Raw genomic sequence first — 9,090 nt, 5'->3', positions numbered from 1 at the left:
GAAATGCTCTTAAAGGAATAGTTCACTCAAAAATGTAAACTGGCTGAAATGTACTCACCGTCAGGTCATCCAAGACATAGATTGTTTCTTCATAAGAAAAGATTTGAAAAAATATTTAGCATTACATCGCTTTCTCACCAATAGATCCTCTGCAGTGAATGGGTGCCGTCAGAATAAGAGTCCAAACAGTAACAATAATCCACATGACTTTAGTCTGTTTTAAGTGAAAACTCCTTAATGGCGGATTTGTTTATTAGAACATGCAGCTTTTCACTTCACCAGATGTTAAATGGTGGACTGGAGTGGTGTGGACTATTGAGACGTTTTTATCAGCTGTTTGGACTCTCTTTCTGATGGCACCCATTCACTGCAGAGGATCCACTGATGAGCAAGTGATGTAATGCTAAATTTCATAAAGTCTGTTTAAAAAACAAACTATTCCTTTAAGTAAAAAAGCCACTTACACAGGCAGAGGCAGTATACATTAATATCTTATCTGTAAAGGATAATTTTATCATACTGTGTGATAATTGATTTTGTTTAAAAACAATTTGTAGGGAAAGTATGCATTATGTATGTTATTTTAAATAATTCAGATTGTCTGTCGAATCAAATAAGTCAAGGAAAAGAGATGCTACAATTTGTCAGTTCATTTGTCAAACTAAATGAAAAATCTAATCTGAAACTGCATTATGGGATACAGTGTTCCCTATTTTCTTTTCACACTGCACATTTTGTTAAATATACTAGTGCACTGTATCCAAAACTAGTATGCATATTTGATACCATCAAATGATTTGAACCATGTTCATATACCAAGTTCAAAAATATTAGAAACAGTTCCAGTACATTAGAGTTATTCTGTTTTTGTGTGTTTCTCTCACTGCTGCAAATTACAGCCACTTAATCAGCAATTAAAGTGAACTCTTATTAGACCATTTCAAGTGCTTTACATGTCTTAACACTGACATAGCATTATTCAAAATCCAAACCCCAAGCTTTCTAAATACAACTAAAGAACTGATCAAATCAGCAGCTGGAGGAGTATCAACACTTCTGTAGATCAGTGTTGTAAGGTGATGCATGATTACAGCTCTTTCTCCACAGCACTTGTGATCACTGTCCTCTTCAGGCTCTCTTTGACCCTGATGAACTCAGGTGCACACTTTGACCTTTCTCTCTGCTCTTCGGTCTCTCTCTCAGACTGAGAAAAAGAAATTATTAGGGCTAAATCAGTTCTGAATGGAGGTGTTGGTTTATAAGTTATAGTACCTAGTGTGCAGAAGAGACGGGAGCTAAATGATAACAATAAATCTACACACGCTCAGCAGGATTCTCTCTCTGCCTGTGAAAAAGAGCACAATCATTTTAACTCGGCAGAAGTTTATAACAAAATACTGATTTTGAGGTATGAAAGTTACTTCGGATGTACAGACTTTTGCTTTTTGAACATATATGACTACATCTTAAAAAATAAACACTTAATCGCCCCCACCAAGGGGCAGTTGTAACAATCTGACTTATTGCATTCAATTAAATAGTCTTATCCTTATTAGTGAAAATTATATTATTCATTAGTGCTGTCACGTACGGTGTTACAGGAACGAGAGAAGGAACCAATTGCAGGTAAGTATGATTTATTTAAGGGATAATCCAGAGGGGTAACAGTCCAGGCAGGGGTCGAAACCAAAACATCAATCCACATAAACAAGACACGAACACAAGGCAAGACAAGGCAGGAATTGACGGACATGAATAATACTCTGACATTAAACAAGGACTCCGTAACACAGACTAAGACAGACTGGGTATAAATAGTATTACATACCTCCCCAGTCTAGGGGATGGGAGGGAGTAATAAAGAAAATGGAGGAAAAATGGAGGGAGTTTTTTCCTTCTACTGACTCACACAGCCACGCAAGTAACGTGAAAACAGAATAGAATTTATTAAACACAAGGAAGCAAATATAACTTCAGGAGGGGTCCAGGCCAACATAACAAACAAAACCTACTAACTCCCAAAAACAAACCTAACTAACCTACAAAATAAAAAGAAAACAAAATACAAAAGATTACCCTAACTCCCTAACTGATCTTAAACAGGAGAAAAAGCATAATCAAAATAAATAGCAACCACTTCCCTACAGCTTCCCATGAAAACAAAGGAAAACAAAAATAAACCTTAGTTCTAACAACAAAAGAAAATAACTCACGTTTGGGCTGAATAAATCCTCCCACAAGAGGACCACTAGAAATTCATCAACAAACTTCTAATCACAACAAAATCAGCTACAAACTCTGGTGACATCAGCAGAAGGTACTCTCGCTCCAAATTCCCACCCTCCAGACATCGCAACTCTGTCTTTTATCTTCAAGCATTTCCTCTTGTGGGCCAATCATCAGAAGAATCATCCACTAATTGGTCTTCACCTGTTAGTCCTTGTCAGCACTTGAGAGGGCGAGAGAAAAGAACACAAGGCACATACACAAGAGACAGTCCCAATTAAGTAAGCCCTGGGACGTAACACCCCCACCACGAGATTTCAAACTAACAAAAAGTTTGTAAACAACCCCCCCAACCCATTAGTACACTTAGTTTTCCACTGAATGGACCCTGGACAGGGCATCGGCCACAACATTCTCTGAGCCTTTCTTATGGCGAATATCCAGATGGTATCCCTGCACCATCAAGGACCACCGCATCAACATCTGGTTGGAATTAGCCATTTGGGACAGGAAAACCAGGGGGTTATGGTCAGTGTAAACGATGACTGGGTTACTGTGATCTCCCAAGTACACTTCAAAGTGCTGCAAGGCTAGTAACAGTGCCAATGCCTCCTTTTCAATAGTGCTATACCTCTGCTGGCACTTTGAAAACTTCTTTGAGTAATAGCACACGGGGTGGTCAATTCCATCACGGTCCTCCTGTAACAGCACTGCTCCAGCTCCAACAGCGCTTGCATCCACCTGTAGTTTAAACGGGAGGGCAAAATTTGGAGCAGACAACACTGGTGCATTACACAAAATATCCTTGGCAGCATTAAAAGCATGAGGACATTCTGGAGTCCAAGCAAATTTCTTAGAGGTACTAAGAAGGTCTGTAAGTGGGGAAACTACAGAGGCAAAGTTTTTACAAAAACCTCTATAGTAGCCGGTCATCCCCAGAGAAGATCGGTGACTTGACCTGACTCTGGAGAGTCAGCGGTGACTAGCCCTGGCTCCGGAGGATCATCGTACTCCTGACTCGGCTCCGGAGGATCATCGTACTCCTGACTCGGCTCCGGAGGGTCCACCGGCACCTGACTCGACTCCGGAGGGTCCACTGGCACCTGACTCGACTCCGGAGGGTCCACCGGCACCTGACTCGACTCCGGAGGGTCCACCGGCACCTGACTCGACTCCGGAGGGTCCACCGGCACCTGACTCGACTCCGGAGGGTCCACCGGAACCTGACTCGACTCCTGAGAGTCCACCGGAACCTGACTCGACTCCTGAGAGTCTACGGGAACCTGACTCGACTCCTGAGAGTCTGCGGGAACCTGACTCGACTCCTGAGAGTCTACGGGAACCTGACTCGACTCGTGAGAGTCCACCGGAACCTGACTCGACTCCTGAGATTCCACTGGATCATGACTCGACTCCGGAGAGTCCACCGGAACTTGACCCGACTCCGGAGAGTCCATGGGAGTCTGACTCGCCTCCGGAGAGTCCACTGGAACATGACTCGACTCCGGAGAGTCCACCGGAACCTGACTCGACTCCGGAGAGTCCACCGGAACCTGACTCGACTCCGGAGAGTCCACCGAAACCTGACTCGACTCCGGAGAGTCCACCGGACCCTGACCTGACTCCGGAGAGTCCACCGGAACCTGACCCGACTCCGGAGAGTCCACGGGAATCTGACTACACTCTAGACTGTCTGTGAAGACCCGAGGTGCCTTGGCTTCGGGCACTGTCTCTGGAACGGTCTCGAGCACCGCCTCGGTCAAGGCATCGTGAGCGACCTCGGACACTGCATCGGGAACGGCCTCAGGCACCGCCTCGGTATCGAGCACCACTTCGGCCTTCGGAACAGCATCGGTCACCTTCTCGGCCTCCAGAACAGCATCGGTCAGCGTCTCGGCCTCCAGAACAGCATCGGGCACCGCATCGGGCACCACCTCGACCTCTGGAACAGCATTGGGTTCCGCCTCGGCATCAGGCACCACCTCGGCCTCAGGAACAGCCTCGGGCACCGTCTCGGCATCGGACACCACCTCGGTCACCGGAAAAGCATCGGGCACCACCTCGGGCACCGTCTCGGGGACGGCAGCGGTCCGCTCGGGAATGTCCTCCTGGACGGCAGCGGCCCGCTTGGGAACGTCCTTCTGGACGACAGCGGCCCGGTCGGGAACGTTCTCCAGGCCTTGAGGAACGGTAGGCGCCCGTCTCCTCGTCCTCCGTCCTCTATGATGGCGAGTCGGTGGCACCTGGACTGGCGACTCAGGCGTTGAGTTGGCCATCTTGTGCTGTGGCACTGGGCAGGCGGCCATCTTGTGCTGTGGCTCTAAGCTGGCGGCCATCTTGTGCTGTGGCGCTGGGCTGGCGGCCATCTTGTGCTGTGGCACTGGGCTAGCGGCCATCTTGTGCTGTGGCGCTGGGCTGGCGGCCATCTTGTGCTGTGGCACTGGGCTGGCGGTCCTCTTGTGCTGTGGCGCTGGGTTGGCGGCCATCTTGTGCTGAGGCGCTGGCTCAGCAACCATCTTGTGCTGTGGCGCTGGGCTGGCGGCCAACTTGTGCTGTGGCGCTGGGCTGGCGGCCATTTTGTGCTGAGGCGCTGGCTCAGCAGCCATCTTGTGCTGTGGCGCTGGGTTGGTGGCCATCTTGAGCTGTGGCACTGGGTTGACGGCCATCTTGTGCTGAGGCGCTGGCTCATAAGTATGATTTATTTAAGGGATAATCCAGAGGGGTAACAGTCCAGGCAGGGGTCGAAACCAAAACATCAATCCACATAAACAAGACACGAACACAAGGCAAGACAAGGCAAGAATTGACGAACATGAATAATACTCTGACATTAATCAAGGACTCCGTAACACTGACTAAGACAGACTGGGTATAAATAGACAGAAGGATAATGAGGGAACAAGAGAATGGTGGGGGACAATCAATTACACAACAAGGAGGAAGGTGACCAAATAAGGGAGGAGGAAGTGATCTGGTGACAGACACCGTGAGCAAGAAGGACATCTAGTGGAACCCCAGGGAACAACAACCCAGACACTGTGACAAGTGTACCTATATTTGTTTCTTGTATCAAAAGATGATAGTATCTCAAGTAGTCTGTGATTTATGAAGGAAAATGTAAAAAATGTTACAAGTGCCCCTGATCTTCCCTACATTATGGTTGACGGCACATTTTTTGGAACCCGAGATCAATGTGTTCTGGTCTTGAGATGTAAAAATAACCAAAATAAGGGAGCATTTTGTGTAATTTGAACAATAAAACAATATTGTCCATCCAAAACTGACATTGTATATAAATACTAATTTCTATATGGTTTAAGGAAAGGTATGTCAGGTTTTACCTTCTCTAACCTCATCTATCTCTTCAGTAACTCCTGCTCCAGTGGTGATTTCTCTTCGTCCTGTTTTCTGTCTCGTCTCAGAGCTTGAGATCTGTTTCTCTGTTGCAGAACTCTCTGCAGCTCTGGCTTCTCCTCCAGCACTGCTCCTCTGATAGATGAGATAAGTGTCTTTGTATCACATATAATAGAAATTGTGACATGTTTTTTTGACATATCAGGACACAACTCTGTATAATGACATGGGTATGACACAGGTATTACAGGGAGAGGGTGATTTATGAGGACATAACCCATGTCTCCTTTTTTCAAAATGCTTATAAATCATACAGAATGAGTTTTTTTGAGAAAGTAAAAATGCACAAAGTTTCCTGTGAGGGTTAGGGTTAGGGGTAGGGTTGATGTAGGACGATAGAAAATACAGTTTCTACAGTATAAAAACCGTTACGTCTAAGGGATGTCCCCACTTTTCACAAAAACAAACGTGTGTGTGTGTGTGTGTGTTTTAACCATATGCATTGATGGATAGTTCACTACAAGGGGAGTGTATTTACGAAAGCAAATAGGGTAGATTTTGATTTCAGTTGTCTCACTTCAAAAACACCATATCTAGCAACAGATAATTCATAAGAAAATACATTGGGACTTTTATTATTATTATTATTATTATTATTATCATTATTATTATTATTATTATTATTATTTAATGTATCCACAAGAGGAAAACTCCGCCAGGGGCTCTTTATACAATCTGAATATACACAACTTTGGCTTTACTGCCCTCTGTTGGACAAAACTTGTACATACAATGGAGATTTAAACCGTGTTTGAAGTGAGATTAGGAATTGGGTCAGGTGATAAATTAAGGCTGCAACTAAAATTGTTCGTGGTTTAAAATTGTTTCAAACTCAAATTCTTTGCCAGTGTGCACCTTTTGTGTGTAATAATCAGCTCTCTCTGGAGTTCCCGGTGGCTCTTGGATGTTTTGATGGGATTGTGGAGCTTTTTAGGCCGGATGAGCTCTTCATAGTAACCGCTGTCCGTTTGCTCAGGAAGTAGCTTGCTCTGGTCTAAATCCTCTTCTCTGCCCCACCTCTGCTCAGGGTCTATCACAGAGACTGAATCTAAGAAATGGAGAAGAGCAAGAGAGAGCATTCTATTAAAGGAACACACACGACTCCAGTCCATCAATTAATATCTTGTGAAGCAAAAAGAAGCATGTTTGTATTGAAAAATTCTATAATGAATCACTTTTGATCCAAAATACCAGTCCATAATCCATAATGATGCTTCCTCCAGTGAAAATGTAATTTCCCTGTAGTCACTGGACTTTAAAAAACTGTTTTTGCTTATAAATTGTGCTTGATCTGTGCATATTTCTCTCCTGATTCAGACAAGATTTCGTTTTTCACTGGATATAAAATTTCACTTCAACTGACAAGGGCACCCATTCACTGCAGAGGATCCATTTGTGAGCAAGTGATGTAATTCTCCAAATCTCTTTCAGTGTAGAAAACAAACTTATTTGATGGCCTGGGGGTGAATCTTTCAGCAAATTAAAATTTTAGGTGGACTTAAAACATAAAAACAGATAATAGCATCCACCAGGAAGTTCATTCACATAGAAAAATCATAGGACACCTCACATGACTGTAGCAACAGATGCACCTTTGTTCAAAAAAGCATGAGTAATAATAATGAAAAGCACAATTAATCAATGTAACTACATCAAATAATATGAAAGGAACATAGAAAACCTGATTCACCGGGTCCAATAAGTGGCTGACCACAAGTGGAATTATGACTTTGATGATTATGATCTGCCTGTGAAAGGAAATGGATACGAGTCATTGTATTTTCACCACAAGGCAAAATACAAAAAAACTAATCTTAAAACAAAATCTTTATTTTACTTTAGCATATTTCCTCTGCTTTTCATAGTGATGTGCTATAGTGACAGCATATTATCATGGCACTGTATATGATTAACATATTACCATCATAGTAGTTTACAAAAACCATAATATCACTATTATTGTTTCCATCCATCCATCCAAACTAAATCTCTAAAGCTTTTGATGAAGAGGACAATAGCCCTGTGTGTTTAGAGATATTTAAACTAACACAAGGGAGGTATTGAGTGTGAGTGTGTGTGTGTGTGTGTGTGTGTGTGTGTGTGTATGCACACGTTAACACCATGCTGGGTTGATCATATTGGACTAAAATCATTTTGGGACCAGCTGGCATTTAGCCACCTCATTACTGGCCCTCCCAAACAAATTTTCCCTTTATAATCTGTATGCTTTCTAGAATGTGATTGTGTCAGGAATGTCACGAGGAGTCCTTGGACTAAATCACCACGGGAAAGAAAATCAGAAAGGAAGTATTCAAATGAGGTTAATGTCACAAATTGCAACTAAATATATACTTTTTTTTTACACTGAAAGAATTCAAAAGGTATGAAAGCTACAGATTGAGACATCTAGAGTTGAGAAGAATCTAAGTTTAGCTTTTATAATACAGGGTTATTTTTAATAACCACATATTTATAAAATATGCATTATAATTTTTTTTTAACAAAACTACAACTATTTAAAAAACATTTTTGTTAACTCAAATAAAGCTGCAATATAAATAAAATGCTATAAAAATTATAAAATACATAAAACTATAAATATTATGAAAAACTGGCAAAGAAATGTTGAAACAATAACATTACTTTAATTTAAAATATAATCAATTATTATAATGTAAAAGGCACATAACAAAATGAAAAAAAAACTCACGCTCATTCTAATTAATAAAAACTATGATGTAAATAATACTAAAACAACACTGCTGATGCACCTTGATTTCACACATATTTCTAATAACTGAAACCAAATTAACTTAAAAGACACTCAACTCATAATTTAATGTGCGCTTTTAAGCATATACATATACATAAGTATATTTAATTTTAGAATAATTATTTCATGATCAAACATTGATTTGAAGTCACACAAACAGGAAAATAGCATCAAACAAAAGAAACATTCTCACCTGTTAAATTCAAGAATTTTAAGCTTACAACACTTTTGAATAACTTCCATTTACAATCATCCATTTGTCAGACCTTTAGAGTAGGTGTATGACTTACACTGCTAAAGTAGCAACAAACAGGTTCTTCAAACTGGATAAAAATATCCTTACTTTCTTTCCGTGGGTCACACCCATGATTCCATGAGTGCCTCAAGAGGTGGGTAGAGTACCCAAAGACTGTACTCAAGTAAAAGCAAAAGTACTTCTAGAAATATTTACTCAAGTAAAAGTAAAAGTACTAGTCTTGAATAGTTACTTGAGTAAGAGTAAAAGAGTATCGGATAAAACAATCTACTCAAGTAGTTAGTTACTAGTTACTTTGGGTCATATATACTGAGCCTATTTTTATTTAGATATATAGATAAAATGTATGCAATGTATGTGTGTGTGTGTATAAATGTATATATTTCATCAGCCTTTACTTCAATTTATGTAATTTATTATA

General features: G+C 41.6%; 1 pseudogene; it reads right to left on the bottom strand.

Annotated features, from left to right (window-relative positions):
- Window positions 1-1,087: 1,087 nt before the first annotated feature.
- LOC128015163 (protein FAM107B-like) lies at window positions 1,088-8,780 on the bottom strand (annotated as a pseudogene).
- Between the last annotated feature and the right edge of the window lie 310 nt (window positions 8,781-9,090).

This window comes from Carassius gibelio, chromosome A6 (assembly GCF_023724105.1).
Source record: "Carassius gibelio isolate Cgi1373 ecotype wild population from Czech Republic chromosome A6, carGib1.2-hapl.c, whole genome shotgun sequence".
Classification (NCBI taxonomy): domain Eukaryota; kingdom Metazoa; phylum Chordata; class Actinopteri; order Cypriniformes; family Cyprinidae; genus Carassius; species Carassius gibelio.
The sequence above is the reverse complement of the archived record's forward strand: the minus strand, read 5'-3'. Positions and strand labels throughout refer to the sequence as shown.